At 38.9% G+C, this 21,403-nt stretch overlaps 1 protein-coding gene across 4 annotated transcripts in view; it reads right to left on the bottom strand.

The window, feature by feature from the left end:
* Window positions 1–21,403, bottom strand: part of LOC127941792 (retinoic acid receptor RXR-alpha-A-like) — a 128,865-nt gene that overhangs the window by 66,142 nt on the left and 41,320 nt on the right. The window lies entirely within an intron of this gene.

The raw sequence follows: 21,403 nt of genomic DNA, 5'->3' as shown, positions 1-21,403 counted from the left end.
TTTTTTTCTTTCTTCTGTGGAACACAAAAGTTCAATTTGAGGAATATGGTAAATTTCAACATAATGAAAAAACAAAAAACACTTTTAAAGTATGAATGTATGATTTGTGTGTTGCATGCCTTCTAAATAAACAAAATCATTTCTTTGAGATCTTTTCAACGAGTCGGGTAATCAAGTTTAGGGGTTGGCAATCTTTCGATTTTATATCGTGATCGATCTCAAAGACGTCTACAATCCTCTTTTCAAGTGAACTGTAGAGATTGTCATCGTTTATGTCCAAATAATATTGTTAAAACTACAGCCATGACTGCCTATTAGATGACTTTGGCTGGTCAAATTACCGTATTTTTCAGACTATAAGTCGCACCTGAGTATAAGGCGCATCAGACCAAAAATATGTCATGATGAGGAAAAAAAACATATATTAGTCACACTGGACTAGAAGTCACATTTATTTAGAACCAAGAGAAAACATTAACGTCTCCAGCTGCGAGAAGGCTGTAGATGGTAATATTTTCTCTTGGTTCATTTCTCTTGGTTCATGTCAAATTAATTTTTGATAAATAAGTTGCACCTGACTAAAAGTCGCAGGACCAGCCAAACTATGAAAAAAAACTGCCACTTATAGTCCGGAAAATACGGTATATCACGTGTCTCTATCATGCATCTTTCATGCATGGAGATGTACAAAAAAATAAAATAAAATAAAAGACTCAACGTGAGCTAGCAGTAGTAGTAAGTACCACTATGAATCAAATTTTAGATTTAGTTTCAAATTGCAGTGTGTTTATGCCTCTCCTTAACGTCCAAATCAGTCCGATCATGCAATGTGACTGTCATAAACTGCAGTCTACTGTGGGAAATGGTTCATTTAAAAAAAAAAAAAAAAAAAAAAAAAAAAAGTTTTTACAGTAACTGTGAAAGTTCCCCAGGTGCGTTCTGTGCATGCGCTCCAAGGCGGAGCTAACACGAACAAGCAAAGTATATGTGGAGTTCCAGGCATGCCCATAAATGGTCAAATATACACAATAATGTGTCAAAATGTCTGTCTTGGTGAATATTTACATAAAGACTATGTAAATTAGTTATGTCTTAAGTGAACAAACAATTGGGAAAGAAATCAGATGGGTGTCAGTATATGTATTTGTGGATTTGGTCTTAAAAGAGTCCGTAGCCTAATAAACCTAATCAAACAACAAAATACAAAGGAAACCACTAACTGCTCTTGAATGAATCACTTCATAACTTTAATAAGAAGCATAAAATATTTGATTCATACAGTGATGCATTGTTTTAAAGTTTAACTTAGGCTTTAATGTCCATTTTGGTTGTCTAATGCAATACTGATTTTTCAAATGTTAAAATAGCTACTCTGGATTTTCTCAATAGTACATATCAAAATTGGGAAGATAGGGATTCAGATCATGCATCATTAGTTTGTGTGACAAGATGGTAATAGGACATTTTGGGAAAAATCGCCCACCCCAATCCAGTTCGCAAAAATAGATCTAAAAGTTCCTGAATTAGACTGATTTGGTTCTCACTGAATCAACTGTCCAATTTCAGAAATGGTTTGGAGTTAATTAAAGGTGAAACAATTACAGCATTTTAGGTGAACTAAGTACTTTTAAGGAGAATTACCTCTTTAAACCCTTAACGTTAATCAATATAATTTGAAATAATGTTTAAACCAATCATGAAACTGAGCGCAAAATAAAACCACTTCATGCTAGCAGACAGACTGACATTTCATGATCTAACTTTTGCCATAGTCTACTTTCACGAGTCAATTGAGGATGCGTGATGACTCACAGAGCCAATGAGAGACAGGATGAGCGAGCTTGCGCTGAATGTGCACCGAATGATCTTAAAAAGCTTGTAGACCTTTCGGATCGGAGCGAACGTGAAGAGCGAAGGGCAGCCGTATCCCCATGCTCTGGTCCCTGCACAATAAAGCGCCTTTACTTCCACCATGAAAAACATGTCATTCCAGATGAGCTCAGGCAATGACATTTAAAACAGGCACAGGGATATTGAATTAGTTCCCCATGATAAGCTGGCTGGGATGCTGATGGTCTGGTCAAAGAGGGGGATGGGATAGGAAACAAATGGACCGAGTGCCTGTTAGGCGCCTGATGCAGCGGTTTGATTAAAATGACAAAAACGTGGAAATGTCAGAGAAGGAACAAAGAACCTTAAAGATGATACCAAAGCTAGGCAAGGTAATACAGACATCCTGAGGAAAAAGAACTGTGGAAACAAGCAAACATAGGTTTGGAAGGACTACTTGGCCCAAAAAATTTCAAATGATCATTATTTTATCGTATTACCTCACGTTGTTTCCTTTTTGTTGTTAATCGATTTTTTTTTCTTTTTTCATACAATTTCTAAAGCAAGTCTATAGTGTGTTAGAACCACAATTTACAAATAAATTGAAAAAATAGACAACGACTTGTGTTCCATATTTCTAGGTCTTCTGAAGTCATATACTAGATAACGTTTCCCTTCAGTGAGCTGTTAACTTGTGAATCATTGCAACTAGATCATTGAGTCTGTGAGTTGAACTTGAGATCTGAATCTGTTCAATGCTCATAACATTAGCACAGAATCAGTTCAGAATCAATCACCAAAAAAAACTTTTCGGTTCAGACGTCGTGTGAGTCGGTCTGCTTCACGCTGAATCACACAACACATGTGCAGTATCATCAGCTCCTCGGTTCTCAAATCGGACGTGTCTGACAGAAATAGTTCTTGACTCGAGAACGAGTCAATATTTTGTTTGTTATCTGGCTCGGCTCTGTGTTCATCTTCAGTTCTCTCTCCACAGCAGTTCAGTCAGTGTACTGTTAGAGTAAATTAATTACTCCTGGATATTGGTTTGTTTTAACTCAGAGGGAGTGTCAGCCACATTAAAAAAGTTAACAGCTTAAGTCATTTGTGGATTAATGCTTATTGGAGACGCGAACCGTTTCAAACGATTCAGTTCGATTTGGTGAACTGGTTCAATAAGATCCGGTTACATCGAATGATTCGTTCGCGAACCGGATATCACTAAATGCAATGTTTTGAACGGTCTCACAACAGACCTGGAAGAGAAGACAATGCTGAATAAAGTCATAGTTTTTGCTATTTTTGGACCAAAATGTATTTTCGATGCTTCAAAAAATTCTAACTGACCCTCTGATGTCACATGGACTACTTTGATGTTTTTCTTCCCTTTCTGGACATGGACAGTATACCATACACCAGGGGTGTCCAACCCTGGTCCTGGCGATTGACTGTCCTGCAAAGTTTGGCTCCAACTAGGCCTGGGCGAAAAATCAATTTAATTAATTAATTCAAATTTTTTCTTACAGGCGATTTAAAAAATAAGTAAATCGAGTTTTTGTGTAATGGCGCATTTTTGGCTCCCCGGAGCTTTCGTACCGTTTGTTTCAAATGGCAGTATGGCAAGCGACAACAACAACAACATCATAGCACACACGAAACAGCAAGCGACAACATGGCTACCAGTGGGAGTTGGAAATTTGTTCCCAAGAAAGGAATAAAATCATCTGTTGTTTGGAACTGGTATGGGTTTGCTGCGACCGACGTGGAGCAAGAGACCCCACGCTGCCTAAAGCCCATCGCAGTCAAAAGCAGCAGCACCAGCCGAATATGAAAATGGGGGTTACATTTGTCTTGCTTTTGATTAGGGCTGCTCCGATCACGATAGGCCGATCGTTAATGCGCATCTCGTCAGTAAAGCCAGTTTTCTATTCAGCGGTAAATTCCCTCAGGTGCATGATTTCACATCGAGCAGCTGTTACTACAAGGAGCCATAACTGAGAAGATGCGCAAATCCACTTCATTTTCAGGGTTTATTTGCCCATCTTCTCAGTTAACAAACGGCTCTGTGTAGTTACAGCTGCTCTATGTGAAATCACGCACCTGAGGGAATTTACCGCTGATTAGAACTGACGAGATGTGCATTAACAATCGGCCTATCGTGATTGGAGCAGCCCTACTTTTGATTAAATAAAAGCAACATTTCTTTAAGTTGTCTGCTGTTTGTACTTATTGCTTTCCTTAAGTGGGGGGGGAAATCTGGAAAAAAATCGGAAATCGAATAAAAAAAAAAAAATCTGAGATTTTTAGGCCATATCGCCCAGCACTAGCTCCAACCCTATTCAAAAACACATGCCTTTAATTTTTAAGTGAGCCAGAAGACCGTAATTGGTTGCTTCAGGTGTGTTTGATTAGGATTGGAGCTACACTTTGCAGGACAGTCGATCGCCAGGAGCAGGGTTGGGCACCCCTGCCATACACATTTTCAATGGAGGGACTGAGAGCTCTCGGACTAAATATGAAATATCTTAAACTGTGTTCCGAAGATGAACGGAGGTCTTACTGGTTCGGAACGACATGAAGGTGATTCATTAATTACATAATTTTGGTTTTTGGGTGAACTAATCCTTTAAGAAACCAGTACAATTACAATACAGTTTTTGAACTACATAAGGGAGTTCATAATAATCGTTTTTTTTTTTGGTGAACTATCTCTTTAAGAAAATGTTGTAAGCTTATTCATAAATGCAGCAGAAGTCTGATAGATATAGTAAAAAGACACCCTCAAATATATTAAGTTCTCACACTTCCTCTTTCTAGGACACACTTCATCTAGAGTGTTAAACCTCAAACAATCCAGCTAGCATGAACCAAATTAAGTATGTAATACATGGCTGAAATAAATAGGCTGTAATCAGTGACGGTCATCAAAATTAATTTAGGCCATTGGGGGACACCTTTCCCAGTGGCGTATTCCTTGTTCCTTGGCTCGACTGGTCAGCGGGGCCCATTAGCTCTTGCCTAATACCCAGACGGAGTGAATAACCTTCATTTCAGCACAACAGATTCCGTATTGTGTAACCAGTGAAGGGCGGACAATGACACATCCCCACTTGCTCTGAGAGATGTCACTGAAAATTACGGCTTTAACACATGAGCTAAGGCTCCTAGTCAACCTCGGCTTTTCCAAAAACATGGTTAATGCGGAAGGACAGGAACCTCAACAAAAAAAAAAAAAAATGAAAAAGGAGAGGGGGAAAAAGGAAGTTCTCAATCACAATAGCAAAGAAAAGGGATATAATGAAAACAAATGCTTTTTGAAATGCTCCAAATATGCTTGAATTTTGCCAAATACGCTCGACCATTTACAGCTTTATAATGGATTCAATTAAATCATATTTCCCAAAATAAAACGCCACTCAGATTTTAATTTCTGAATTAGAAGCCACCGACAGACTAGATATTCTAGCAGTGTACCCTTTTTTTATGGGTTAGAGATGTGCGTAACCAACCCACTGTGTGAATGTGTGATTATACTGCATCTTAAAAAGTCTTGATGAATATTAAGATCAAGTATTCTTTCTTTTTAACAGCTCCTCTGGACTCAAGGTTTATGTCTTGGTGCAAACCCCTGATTAGTAAATTTTAATGTCTCTCTTTTGAATCTGTATCCTGAATCAGTAGCCAATCTGCACTTTTAAAGTAAATATACAGTGCACTGACTCATTATGCTCCCATGAATATTGTCCTTATAAAAATAGACCCTATAATTTTTCACAACATGAAATATAATCCTGAATCACGCTGTCATTTAAGTGCATGATATACAGTCCGTCACATCACAAAATAAATGTCAGCACATTGTACGGACTCCAGCTTGAGGAGGAGGAACATATATATATTTTTTTTTTTTACTGTGTGAGAGTGAAATGAGAGACTGGCACAGCAATCAGCCGCCTGGGATGGATACAAAATATCTGCTTGATCAGAATCAAGTATTGATTAAAGAATGTTAAAGACACGAAGGTCATCTCAACAATGGCCATGGTGCTCATGAAGGACATTGGGATGACAAGGATCACAAGGCCACAGTGTGAAATGGGAACTGCAGCTCTTATTTGAAACCGTTTGAATACCAGTTTGTAGTTTTTAATATTGTAGAATTGGCTAGAATTACTACTCTGACTGACAAGGTTCAAAAGAGAAGCATCAAAAACGTTATTAAAGTTAAAGTTTTTCAAGGCTGTACTATATTTTTCCTCAACCAATGGCAAATCAGCTTGGTGATGCAGAAATGATACACTTCACCTTTAATTTCAGTGGTTCAGCTTTGTTTAGAAGACTTGAGTTGGAAAAAAGGATTCGATCATAAAGATTCATTTAGATTGATTATCTGCAAAACTACGTCTTTGGCCATCTGATTACGGACTCAATTTTGTAAACACTCTGCAGGGTCCTTTATCCTGGGACCAATAAAGAGCCTTGAGAGCCCAGAGATGCATGGGCGTAGAGCATTCCTCACGTCCTTGAAAAGCCTATTGTGTTGTCTTCTCTGTATTAGCGGATAGTGACGTTAAGCAGATTGCCTCATCCTTGAATGTGGAAACATTCAGAGGAACACATTTTCAGTCTAATGCAGAGGATGGGGAGAATTTTTAAACAACTATTTAACTGATAAACCAAATAAACACTTTCACTGTGGACACATGTGCCAAATGCGGTCTTATTAGGGGCCGTTCATATATCGCGCCTAAAAATGCTTGGAAAACGCTAGGCACGCCATTTTTCCTTCTTTCCAAAGCGCTCGGGCAGTTGCGCCCCTGAGGGGTCTGCCTTTGCTAAGCAACCATGACATGCTCTCTCCATGAAGACGCGGAAATTTCAGCAAAGGATAAATGGATTTGCAGCTCTAAAAATCGCTTGCAGTAGCTTGCGGCATTCTGAAAAGTTGAAATGTTTTTAATTCGATGCGGTGAGGACGCGCCTGGAAAAAACAGGCGCGTTGCGACCGCGTCGCTTCCATTATGAGGACGCATACCGCGCGCCTACATTGGAAATAACGAACTTGAGTGCGCAAAAGACGCGATATGTGAATGGCCCCTTAGCCATGTTTCCTTGTTCTCTCATGGCTTATGAGTGTATTCCACTGTGGTGTCCAAAAGCAAACTTCAGATGTTTGCTTTCCACTTACAGAAATAATCAGGCAGAGAAGCCCCTCATTAGGTTCAATTACTGTACTGACAGTTACACTACATCTGACGGATGCAACCTCCATGGCGCTTTAATCAAGGCCCATCAATGATGACAGACTGATTTCGTTGAGTCTCCTGGTAAAACCCCAAAAGCTACTCACACTGATGTCTCTGGGAATCAATGACGCATAGGCATATTCATTATTTCATTGGAGAACGCATGTCTTGGAAGCTGACCAGCATGAAGGAAATGTCAAACCTTTGCTCAGCAAACTGTCTGTTTCGACTAGAACCCTTCACCGTGCACCTTTCCGTCAAGCCTTTGTTCTGTCGTCGCCCCCCAGAAACAACCCATGTGACGTTGCAGGCGTAACGCATTTTGACTTGACGTTTAGTCAGCGAAACTAGATTTCCATGAGGACTGAAAATGAGGACAATGTCCAGAGGTCAAGATAAAAGTGAGAGACATAAATCACAGGGAGGACTTGAAAAGCTTCACGTTTTACTTTAAGTTTTAACACATTCAGTCTTTTTCTCACCCTTTTCTCACAGTGAAAGTCCCCACAGGGGGCGTAACCCTACCTCGCTCTGAAATTCCAGCCTTAACAAGGCCACTGCTGAGACCACAGGTGTTCCAGCTTGAACAATCAAAGAAAAAAAGAAAAAAAGAAAAGACAGGACAGGTCACACGGACTGCATGCAGGTCTGCCTGCTGGCCCCACGCAGAGCACAGTGGTTTTAAGTGTCAAGTCAAAGGCCATTCACAGACCCCACTAAGCTGAGATCATCATGTGCTTGCTGTTTTAAACTTAATACCAACTTCCCCCCTGCCAAACTAAGTGCCCATAAACCCAAAACCGCCCTGTACCAGCATTTTTAGACTGCTTACTAAGCCACTTCCCTCTCTGTGTATCACAATAAAATATATTAAGCAGAATACAGATTTGACATGGGATCGATAACAATGGTCCTCTAACTAATTAAGTTACCTATAATAAATACCTAGTTTTGCATCTCTATTCAAACCCTCTCCAGCTTTATGTCCACAACCTGGCAACACAAGCCTTCAAAAAGGGGCTTAACACTAGTGGATGTCTTCAGTTGGCTGAAATGATGTTTTCTCAAGTTGACAGTGTTTGAGTGTGGTTCTGTGTTGGTGTGAAAGGGTTGTGACACTAACAGTTTTTACCACAGACGTTCCTCTCGGTCTCACGTTGAATGTTCATTCTGAACATGGCATGGACTTAGCAGACACCTCAGACACCCTCAAGACCACAGTCACACATACTGCTCCTGCCTGCTGCTTATCATGGTGTTATCTCGCTGTATATTTGGTTTCAGTATGTTTGTATTTCAATACTTTTTTTACACATTTTTTTTATTTTTGCACTGATACTTTAAATAGAGAACTAAATGGTGCATTATAAAATGATTATGATATGGCAAATCATAATATTTTAAATAAGCCAAATTAAGTCATTAAGGTGGGGTGGAGGGACAGCATTTGTGAAAGAAAGACAAAGAGCAAAAACAAAAGAGAGACAGAGAGAGAGCGAAAGAGAGAGGAGGGGCCAGGAAGGAAAGAGGAGGCAGTGGTAACGAGGTTAAGGGGCAAAAGTTAAAGATGGCTTCTGTACGTCATGGTTAGGCCTGCTGCAGGCCACGCGCTGGCAACAAGGGCTTCACTTTCTGCCTGATGTTTCACAAGGTTCCTTGGGCAAACAGCAAAATCAAATTTGTGTGATAGGACTCTAAAAAGAGAGCTTTCATTGATGAGAGCTGAGACAAGGAAGCGTTTAAAATCCTGCGGCCTGGCTAACATCTGTACCGTTAGGGAACACATGACCGGAGTCTGATCTGGAGAGAAGAGCGAGAGACGTGCTCATAAAAGTGGATTTGTTTTGATATTTACATCAAGTCGAAACTGACCCTAATTTGATTCCAAAAGAATGGCGATGAAAAACAGCAAGTGAGCTGAGGTTACAGAAGATGACCTGTGCTCCAGAAGTACATCCTGTTACAAATCTAAATGGGCTAAGCTTGCTGCATGCTGCATCATTCGACAGAACATTAACCCTAGCAATATATATCCGGTATTCTGCTTGGTTAAACAAATAACCTTCTAAACAAACTTTGACTGGAAAAGTGCAACTTGTACAAGTACTGGTCAAAAGTTTGGGGTCAGTAAACTGTTATTTTTTTAATTGAGCAAGAAAGCATTAAATTGTCAGAAAGTGACAGTAAAGTCATTAATAATGTTAATTTTTTTTAAATCAAATTTTCCACAAAATTACTGTTTATAAGAAAAATGTTTCTTGAGCCCCAAATAGCAAATTAGAATGAATTCCGAAGGATCATGTGACACTGAATTAATGAATGCTGAAAACACAACATTTTAATATCTGAAATAAGAAAATTATTTTCAATTGTTTTAATATTTCCCTATTGCTTTACTGTACTTTTGTTCAAATAAATGCAGCCTTGGTGAGCATAACGGACTACTTTCAAAAACATTTAAACTTACCAACCCAAACTTTTGAACAGCAGAAGTCAAAATTGTTGAGTGATAATCTTGTGTTATTATGAGTCTTTAAAAATCCCTCAAACTGATAAAAACCAGTATCAAACAGAAAATATCAGTAGGTTCTCCACAGAGTCACCCAAAAACACTAAACTTGGGCTTGATGGCTTAAGTCTGAATTTCAACTAAACAACACATCGTTCTATTTTCTAGGCCTGGATTCCTGTCATTAACACTTCAAAATCAAAATCAACATGTCAACAAAGTTCATGCAAGCATGAAATACACATGCTGCATGCATAAAAAGAGTGTGGCCAGTGTAGTCTGTTTCACAAACAAATGACTCTATAAGTGGGTTCTTTTAATGAAGCATTCAAAAACCACACTTCAAGTACTTCTTAGAAGTTCTTTTGTATGCTTTTTAGCACTTTTTGGAACTTCAACATTTTGGCTTCTATTCCCTTACATTATATAGAATGACAGAGGTGTGATATTTTTCTAAAATTGTTCAAGTCCGATATTTATACTTTTGCATATCAACTAGATCTTCTTTTCCCAAGCAGTCAAAAACAAACGTTCAAAATACTCAAGTGCTTAAATCTCAGTATATCAACAGGACACCTGTGTCCACATCTCTCATATGATGGCAAAAAACACAATAATGCAAAGGTAAAGAAATCGGAGCGTTTGCACTGTATGCATGTTGAATGCATTGAGTAACTGCTCTCACAATGAGAGTGAAACTCACCCTACAGGTCAAGTGGTGCGGCATGAGGCAAGATTACGATCCAGACGAGGATTGCAAACAGTTTGTTAAGCAAACACTCCAGCCTTTGAGCATGTGCTTTGAAATGACAGATGAAGAGAGAACCTCATGTAGAATCACTTCCTGCAGAGAGTGGATATGAATGTGTGTATTTCATACCATCTTACCTGTAAGATGACTCGCTTCGGAATCAATGAAGACTTTCAAGGATTATTAGAGGTATATTAAAATGAGTTTTTTTTAGATAAAAAGACCAACTAGATGTGCACGTTTGTGTGGAAAAAAACGGACACAAGCTTGGACCTTTCATGAATCTGAAAAAAATAACATTAGATGGTGATATAAAAGTTGTGGTTACCAAACCACACAAGTTGCCATCACAAAAAACTATTTTTTTTATATATATAGAACTACTACAGTATACACTTCTAAAACTACAAAAATTACAATACAAAAAATAAGACAAACTATTATGTAATACTATAAACACACACTATATAAAATATATAGCTATTGAATTTTCATTAATAAAAATTAGGGGAATTAGCTGCAACAAACTAGGGGAATTAAAGGCAACTTCCCATAGATAATTTTAGCTGTTACACTGTCATCACAGTAAACGCTCTAAAAAAAATTGTGTCTGTAAATGCATTTGTTTAAAATATGAATGAACCATAAAATGCTCCTGATCATTGTGGGGTGGACATGACTCTAAGCAGTCTAATTATACAGTACTGGTTAAACAAGCTAGTCGTTCAGACAGCTCACCAAATTATTATGTAATTTTGCACTTCCCTAGGAGATACTTACATTTTTGCTTTTTGTGGAGATTACATAAAAAGCAAAGGAAAGAGCAGAGTGAAAGGTGAATTGAAGGAGAATGGAATGGAATTCTGAGAGAGGGAGAGAAGGGAAAGTAGGTCAAGTCACATGACTGAGCGATCAACTGTAGGCAGGATTACATTTCTACAGCATGTGCCCATTTACAAAACAAATGTTGAATGCACCTTATCTGTGTTTTGTGAAGGGCTGAGCACACGAATGAGGGGAGCGGGCGGCTCCAGATCAGCGAGGTGCAAGAGATGGGCTGTGTACTGTGAATTCAACAACCGGGCCAGAAACAGTGACATCCACTCAAACAGAAGAGATAAATCGATGACAGGAAAACATTGTCAAAACTGAATGGCACAATTTTGCTTTAAACTTTTCCAAATATATACGTCACCTGCCTTTTTCACACTGGATTTAGCTTTGGGGTTATTTCGGGGTCTGTATAAATAAATACACACATTCAAAGCTATAATTTTCCTGGTTAAAGGGAATGCTTTGAAGCATGCAGAGTTATTCTATGCATTGACATCATTTTAAATGAAACAAGAAGAAAGCAGCCCCACCCCTTTTGTAAATAGCCAATAGTGTTCGTTTATACCACATCTTGGCCCAACCGTTCAGAGCCGTTGTAAAGCTGCATTTGACAGGGTATGACAGCCACATTCACATCCATATTGCTATAAAAATAGTATTCTGTGTAGAATTCAAATAAGTCCAATACATTTCGTGGTCTGCGCAGATGCGCGCATGTGATATGCTCCATGCTATTGTGCCTCTGGACCGGAGCAGAGTGTGTGCTGTAGTTAGCATGACACAGTACGAAACCAGACTTCTTTTTCCTCAATGGAAAGCATATTTACACAGTTAATGTGTTAATGTGCCATTAACTGTACTGAAAATACTAATTCTATAAAAAAAGTGATCTATTACAGCACCGGCTTTAGCATGTAGGGGGTGGGCGCTTCGGATTCTAGAGAGCATGTGATTGGACAGAAGATTTGATGAGAAGATGAAGTGTGATGTGATGTCATGAAAATCCATAATCCACTAAATTTTTAGTTTTAGGTTTTAAATGCATATATCTTCTAAATGCAAATGTTGTCATTGTTTTGGAACACACCAACTTATTCATAACCTTAAGGCTAACATATTAATACTAAATGCTAAAAAACTTAAATTTTGATTTCATGGGGACTTTAAAGCTTAAGTGTGAAACTTTTCACCACTAGCTTCATGGAATTAGGGGTGAACACTTTTTGAATTACATCAGCATTTAGAGCAATAGTGTTTGTATCAATGGATATAAAAACATTTTTTTTAAATAGTCACTTTTTTTAACTGTAGGCATTTACTGGTTTATGATGGGATTAATCGGTAATGCTAAATTCTGTCATGAAACTCAGGCTGATGATAGTTATCATTACATGGTTCTCCTCTGCAGAGCTCAGCTATAGTAAGCCTTTCCTGTTTCAGTCCATTTTTGTTTTTAAAGAAGACAAGTGGACATCTTTTAGCAATGAGAACTTGGAATGACACAGATTTTCTCTGTCCAAACCCTAAATTCAGTCACTAAGCTTGCACAGACTGACTGGCGGTGCTCTAAAGCCACCTCTGGACGCTTGAAATGTAGGTAGATTCATAGCCTTAAGATCTCTTTCTCTTCCAAACTGTGTTTCTTGTGTGGTTGAAAGGTGCTAGCAGAGCCATTGCTCAGGATAGACGCAAACTGATGATATTCACAGCTCTAAACTTCTCGGTTTGCTCGTGTAACCCATGTTATCTTAATAGGCAATGACACACTGTGTAGTTACGATGCATTGGGAACACCCCTTGGGTGTGCCGATTGTCTGAAGCCCGTATGGAATCACATCAATTGATTGGCTGATGGCGCGAGTGCCACCTTGACATTACTATGTTACCCACTCTAATACTAGGGAGCGCGCCATCCGCTCCTGCCGGGAGCATGAGGAGCTTGGCAGTGAACACAGTGTCTCCATCCCTATTCAGAGAACATGGGTTACGCGAGTAACCTGAGATGTTCTCTTTCTTGGGTTCACTCAATGCTGCTGAGCTATGATGCAATGCTATACCACACCTGATAAGCTACGCACTGCCATATCATTAGCTCTGTACTTGTACTCTGCATAATGACAATAAAGTTTAATCTAATCTAATCTAATCTAGCCCAGTGCAAAATAGAACAGGCTAACCTAAAATGGCTGGTTGAAGCAGAAAGAATCAGGACCAGGAGCTGCATCTAAATCCAAGCTACTGTATAAAACCTGAAAAAAGCACCATTGGCTAGAGAAGTCCACATTGAGCTTCAAAGTTCAAACAGGGCAGAGCAGGAGAAGCCTCTCGTCTTCAACAAAAGCAAAAGGAGGTGGACAGAGGGAGTGAAGCATCACCACCTGGGAGCGAAATGATGTGGACAAGACCTTGGGGTCTGGGCCATAGGAATACCTTAATAAGACCCAGATCAAACTCCATGCATGACTTGTAAACAGAGAGATCTTGCAAATCCCCTATGCATTTGATAGAAGCCAATGTCAACAGGAGCGTCACATTAAGGGTCAGAATCTATTCAGGAGCGGACTCCAAATGCTCAAATGACTCCAAAAAGCTCTCCAGGATGACAGAGAAGTCCCAGAAAGGAACAATGACAGAGTGCACTAGTCTTAAATGCAAAACACCACAATGCCTTGATTGGTTCATCGAGGCATATTCTTCAAGGCAAAACAAACCTTGATTGGTTCATGTTGCAAACACAGCCAGTGAGCTTGCATTCAATAAAGCATTTTGCAGTGTGCTTTCAGAGTTCCTCTGAAATCCTCCACCTTCCCCAGCTCCACCTGTAAAGACCTGCTATTGGTTATCATATATGCTATTTGTACAGCAGCAGTTTGTTTTAAATACAACACTGTATCAGCGAACGTACTGGAAGTAACAAGTTACTGTACTTGCTTTGCAGCAGTAGCAGCAATAATCTACGACAACAACAAAAACCAACAGCAGCAGCAACGTAGCAGATTTATTCTGCCATTACCAAATACATTAAGATTGCCCTGTCTATTACCATGCTAAAATCTGCCCGTTTTCATGATAGAAATGTATTAAAATTTAAATATTGAAGTTTAAACATCATGGTACTTTATTTTCTTTACAGCAGTACTTTAAAGTGATTAAAATAGTGTAGAATAAACGGAGCTATTCCAATAGGGTCCTCGCACTGCAGTGCTTGGGCCCTAATAAATTAATAAATTAAAAAAAAGATTAATCTCAAAATTAACATACATACACACTAATGAAATAATTTAAAATAACTTAAAAAAAATATATAATTTTTTTTTTCAAATTAATATAAATGAATAAAAAGTACTGACCTAAGATGATCCACAAAATAAACAAAATACATGTTCATGCTTTAGCCATAATCGAGACAAGGTGACAGTATGTGTTTGGAGAAAAAATGAAAAAACTGCAGCTGTGTCTAGAGAAGTGTAGTTAATGCAAGGTGACATCTTACGAGAAGCAAATGTCATGGGTCTAAGCTGAAAACACGCAGAAAAAAAATGTGTGAGACTGCCAATCAAACACACAACACTGATTCATCCAATAATTCATTTGGTAGCAGCCTCGAAACTCCTCCTCTGACTGGTGATTTATGAATGTAGTTAAGGCGATTGGTTTGACTGAAAAACCTACTTTTCGAAAAAAAGAAAAAAAAAACACCTTCAAGAACACAAATATGAATACAACACATTTGGCCCATTCATTATACATTGATGATGCATGAAAACACAGCTCGAGAACAACTCACTTTGCTCAAAACTTCTCCAGTGGCAGGTGGGGAAGCATGTGTTTGGTTCAGTACAGAGCATTATTATTGATATGCACCATGCCCGTTATTTTCTAAAAACAATGATAGAAAAATCTTGATTTGTGCTGCGTTGGAGGTGGTGGGGTGTGTGCAGTGAGGACTGGGAATTAAATAATGTAGAGCGGCAACACACACACACACACACACACATTTGTGCACATTCGATGATGATGTGCATCAGCCTCTCCCTGCTGTTCCCGATGCAGTCAGGCAAAAAGATCTAGGCCATCTGCACAGCAACACAGAGAAAATAGCTCCACGCGCAGACAGAGGGGGACACGATTAACCAACTGTCTGCATTTTTCCTATCTCTCTGAGAAGAGACCGAGTGAAAGACACATAGAGAGCGCTAAAATTGAAATGGGCTTTTAGAAATAAAAACAGACCTCTTTAGACGTCCGTCTAAGCAGGCACTGGAGAGAGTGACAGTGCAAGAAATCGGAATGGCAGAAGAAAAGTTCCCACCTAATGAGGTATGACAGACCTGAGTCGGAAAGGTAAAGGAAAATATATAACTTTATTTATTTGATAAAATTATTTGATAATTTTTCCCTATTAATATGTTAAGGCCCCATGACAGATTTTACAGACAAGGATTTAAACAAATACTTTACTCACAATTTCTACCCGATTAATTATTTCACAAAATATTTTAGCTAGAAAAATTATAATATTCATTCAAATAAGACTTTATTGGTTTAGATTAACTTTCTACATCTAGAAATTAAATAAGGCTTTGTTGCATAAAAAACTGCTCAAAAAAGCACATAAATTAGGAAAAAATATTTTGGGCGTCACCATACAATTTTAACTTACCAAATTAGTAACACCAGCATACTTTTACTACATTTACTTCATACAGTAGCTCAGTGGTTCCCAATCCTGGTCCTGGAGAACCCCCTAACACTGCCCCCCTATTCAAACACACCTGATACACCTCATCAGTCATTAGTGAAGACTCCAAGACCTCAAATGTGTGTGTCAGATAAGAGAAACACCAAAAGTGTGCAGTGTTGGGAGTTCTCCAGGGAACCACTGCAGTAGCTAATAGCTATACTTGTCTATCAATTCACTCTGCTGCCTTTTTTCCTCTTATAATAAAATAACTTGCCTCAAATCAATAATTGATGTTTGCTCATTTCAAAAAGATGTTTACCAGGCAGAATAATCCCAAAATAAACCTTGGTGTCTTTATCATGGTTTATGATGTAATAACGACCATCTGACCGTGTTTAATCCTTGTATCACTCATTCAAAATGGCGATCAAATATCGCAATTCATAAAAATCTTGCTTAAAGACTCTTAGTCTAAGTCTAGAAAGATGTTCTAAGTCTAGAAAGATTAAATAACCTGATGTCTGTCAGTCTGGGATGGAAGTCTCTGATGAGATGTCAATACTAAAGTGAAACCCGCTGCCTCATGCGGATCTGAACGCACACTCATTCCACTGAAGTCTCTTAAAATGTTAATTCCCTGACCCAAGAGAGGTTCAGCTCAGGCAAGGTTACCATCACACATCAAAGCCGCTTTCAACATAAAAAGCTGACAATTAAGGCTCGGGTTTATGCTGGGGATTTGATTTATACTCAGGTTTACATTCAGCTTTCGAAAGAAACTCTGCTAATTGTGGGAGTTAAACGCGATGCCACATGGTTCTGTCTGTGAGACAGATATTATGTCATGTCGCAAGTACCTCAAATAGGACAGACCACCATTGTTCCAGGAAGACAAAATGTATATCTTGCAACTCAGTGGGGAAAGTTTTTTTTTTTTTTTTTTTTTTCAAGAATCATGGACTTGTGGTTCTCATGCATGCACTCTGCACTTTGAACTATAGTACTCATATGTGTTTGAATCCAGCCTGCACCATTTATATACCATATATAATTTTTTTTTTTTTAATGTAAGGGTGCTCGGATCAGATAAAGGAGGAGGCTTTTTTTTTTTGTCATTTTTCAAACAAAAATATTATCTCGCCTAAATGTTTGATCATGCAGTGCATTTTTGTTTTTACAATGAGGTAATTGCTGCACAATGGCTTACACACAGCACAAGACTGACTTCCTGAGCTGTGTGTGCGTGCACTGAGTGTGCATGAGCGCGCCGTCTCTAGGAGAGTGCGTGAGTGCTGAAAGGTTTAAACACTGGCAAGACTTAACAAGAAATGCAAATTTAATAATACTTTAATAAACTTTAATGATGATATGGCACTGCTACGATACAACGCGACTGTGCAAGTGACAATTCCTGTGTCAACTGTGCAGCATGCAGCTCTCTTAATGTGCAGATGAGACGTGGTGATTTGAAGCCATTTGCGGTGATTTCACTCACACTGTTTGGGAAATTAAGCCTCACACAAAGTTTGCAAAATTACTTTGAAAGTTATTTAATTATTGTACCTCACCTTCAGCATTACAATTATTTCACCCGTGCCAGACAGAGACTGAGACGATGCCGCTGAATGTCATGCCCAACCTTTCAAGGCAAGCGCGTCATCAGCTTGAGATCGGTTTATGAGATCGACCTTTATAAAGACCTCTGATCAAACTTCCCAAAGTGATTATCATCTGATCAATCAGAGCACCACTATATATATATACATATATTATATATAAACAAATCTTAATGTGCTAACACATGCTTAATTATATAAAATATAATAAAATTTTGGGATGAAATTAGTCTCAAGACAGTTTAATGAGATTTACCCCAAAACATTAAAAAGCCCATAAAATTGTGCTTTTCCTATGTGTAGCAGCTGTAGTTGTTGTTGATATGATTACGGATGGCCATCTCGATGGAGGTTTATGGGGAGTTGAGTTTCACTGGTGCTCCCTCTCCATCTTTCACCTCAGTGTCACTTAATTAGCCCGCCTACACAAAGGGAAATCATGCATATAGGAGCCCAATTTAGACCACAATAAAATCTGGAATGATTCGACCTGCTCTGTAAGAGAGAGTCTCCCCCTTCATTTACATGCCAGAGACGTTTCTGGGACTTTGAAGATGCTGAACACTAAGCATAACAAATTCCAAAGACCCTTAAATTCCATGAAATTCTTCCAGATTGCTGAAGCATTCCAGATGTGCCACCTATCACTTCCCCTTAGCTAACAACTAACTTGCTTTTTCGCTTTCTTTCATTCTTCCTAAGTTTTGGCTTTTTAACACTGCAAAGAAACTCACAACAAGCGCTCAACAATAACAGATGAGAAAAAAGGACTAGAACCAGAAAATATGTGGTGTTGCTTCAAGTCTCATAACCTTCTGAGGTGAATTTCTCAGGTTTTCTGAGAGAAACTAGTGTGCTACTGCTGCAGTTCCCCGACATGCTTCTGTGTGCAAGCACTGCACACTCCCTACAGTCTACGACCTGGCCATGACCCATGACCTTGCCTCTTTGCCTCACACAAACACTCTGCGCTTAGTTGTTCTGCTTTAATTGCAGGTTTTAAAATGAGCCGTCTCATTCAAACAGTGCCAGAATATCACACGCTCACACACCTGCGTAAAACCAACCCTCCAGCGGGTGCTCAGGCTCTGATCTGGTTTTTATAATGTGAAGCGGTCTCATGTTACTTGTTCTAGTTTGAAACAGAAGAAACCATCCTAAATGTGACACTTGAACTTGACGGGTGCCATTTCAGCAGGCGCTGGAATGTAAGCCTTCTGGTATGCAACAAATTGACGTGAACAAAAAAAAAACGCCAGTGCCTGCCCGTCTGCCTATCTGTCCGGTTGTCTTCCTGCCTAACTCCCCGCAGAAGATTTTGCCACAGGCATTCTCAAAATCCACTGTAAACACGTTTCTCAGCCCAGACCACTGCCTAACAAACACTGAGTGGAAGTTGAAATTGCATTTCTAATGCAAACAACTACACAGGGATGACTGCCAAACCACAAATACCTCCCACAATGCAGCAAGCGCTAAAATACTACCCATCCAGTATGAAACAGAACGTCACCACTGATTCTTGAGATGATTTTTTTTTAGCTCTATCTGACATCAGTTTTTAAAAACGGCAACAATTCCACATTGATATAAATCAGAGATGATCACTTAACACAAACATACCATTTAATTTGATTTCAGTTTTTTCCTCTCCTGAGGAAAACCACAAACACAGATGCACATTGTCTGCCGATACGAGGTATTTCATTGTACTTTCACAAGTAATTGGAACAGCCTAGGCTATATATGCACAATATTTTAACTAAGCTCTCACTAACTGAGTTTAATGCCAGAGTTATTATGTTAAGCCCTATTCGGACGGTAATTGTTTCTCAGGGGGACGCAAGTGATTTTCACCATTTACAGGGAAGCTGGTGATTTAATTGCCGTCCAAATCCAGGATATCTGTGTTTTTTTCTTACCACCCCCGTAAAATTCCCCGGCCAAATTACCTACGGTTTATTTTTTATAAACACCAAGGTCGTGTGGTTATTTAATTGCCGTCCAAATCCATATCTCTAAGTTTACAAGAAGAAATCGATTCAAAATTCAGTGTTTAAATCATTTTTGACTTTCTAGACTGGTAACTTCCGTGCACTGATGCAGCAAACAGGACGTGCGGTCCTAATCCTGATGTAGCATCCATACATGTGTGTGTGTGTGTGTGTGTGTGTGTGTGTGTGTGTGTGTGTGTGTGTGTGTGTGTGTGTGTGTGTGTGTGTGTGTGTGTGTGTGTGTGTGTGTGTGTGTGTGTGTGTTCCTGTAGCTCAATTGGTAGAGCATCAAGCGCAAGGTTGGGGGTTCGATTCACACATGATAGGTAAAAATTGATAGCCTGAATGCACTGTAAGTCACTTTGGATAAAAGCGTCTGCTAAATGCCTAAATTGAAATTTTAATTTAAAAATTATATGAACAAGTGGTTTTAAATATGACAAGTACAGAGAGTCTCTGAGACAAGCACATATTTAAGCTCATAACTCAATACTTCATATCATATTAACTTTTCAAACTTTACAAAATAATGAAATATATTAAAGACATATATATATATATATTATATATATATATATATATTTTTTTTTTTTTTTTTTTTTTTACATTATTACCATTTTGACAGAAGGAAGAGGCTAATTTAAATGTACCTCTTTTTACAAGCTTTCTCAGCAGTGACGCTGTCAGATATTTGTCTGATAATGTCAATTCTTATCCTGAAAAGGAGTTCAACAAGTCCACACATGCTCCATAAAACAGCTACAACCCTCTGACCATGTTGAACTGAATAAATCAAAATAATTCCTCAGGTTTTACTGCTCTGTTTTGTCCCAGTAAGAGAATCACTAACACACACACTCCCTAAAGTGATAGGAAGTAACTGGCTCGCACACCTCCAAGATTAAAAGGCTCTCAGCTGGAGTGAGCAGTAGCTCAACAGTCACTTGACAAATAGCAGTGGCGCTTGCAGCGTATGGTTAATAAGAGGCGCGCTCTTCTGCTGTTTGAGCACCCGAACACCTTTCTCGCTGGAACGGCCGGATCTGTGAAAGAGACACCATCCCTGACACGTCCCATGACTTATGTTAACAGTTAGAAATACGAAATGTGCCCACTCTCTCTCTGCCATCATCTTATACCTCGTGGAGACGTACTCAGCCATAGCAGTGAGGAAGAGAGATCTCTGACGTGCCTCAAAGTACATTTGAAGCCCATGTGAGAGACTGGAGTTGACGTGAACGAGCTGTAAATCACTCTGCAGACCCATCGGTAAAAAAAAAGAGACCTTGTATGGGCAAAACGTGGATGTTGAGGGTAAAAGCACACCTGGCTAAGCCAAAAAAACAAATGATGTGGAAAAGAACAGTGTTCACGGTGCAACAGAGCTGCCATTTATTTGCCTACAAATCTTTTCATCTTATCTTTGTCATCATGTTTTGGTTGGTGTAAAAGATATGGATTATCAAAATTGCAATCATTGTTCTTAATCTGCCGGTTTGATTTAAGCTCTGCAGTTTAAACTGTGGCATTAATGGACAGAGTTCTCCACACACGCTCTAACATGCAGTCGAGAATGCTTTTTTTGCCTATTATTGTCAGATTTCATGGCATGAGCCCAGGAATCTTGAGTAAACTAAAGCAGACTGTACAATATTCATCTTCAGTTCAATTAGACGATCAACCATATTCTACCATCCTTTCAGACCACAATTTAACAATCATAATGCAATCGCTGAGATGACTTCATCTGATCGATTTTTGAAGGCAGCGTAGATGTATCCCTCACTGCCATTGATATCCCACAAATCTGTGCGTTCAATTTCATGACAGTTAAAGGGATAGTTCACCAAAAATGAAAATTTGATGTTTATCTGCTTACCACCAGGGCATAGATGACTGTTTCTTTGTTTCACTGACACTGCTAATTGAGATTGTAGAT

This window comes from Carassius gibelio, chromosome A21 (assembly GCF_023724105.1).
Source record: "Carassius gibelio isolate Cgi1373 ecotype wild population from Czech Republic chromosome A21, carGib1.2-hapl.c, whole genome shotgun sequence".
NCBI classification, from domain to species: domain Eukaryota; kingdom Metazoa; phylum Chordata; class Actinopteri; order Cypriniformes; family Cyprinidae; genus Carassius; species Carassius gibelio.
Note: the sequence above shows the minus strand (reverse complement) of the source record. Positions and strands in the feature narration are given on the sequence as shown.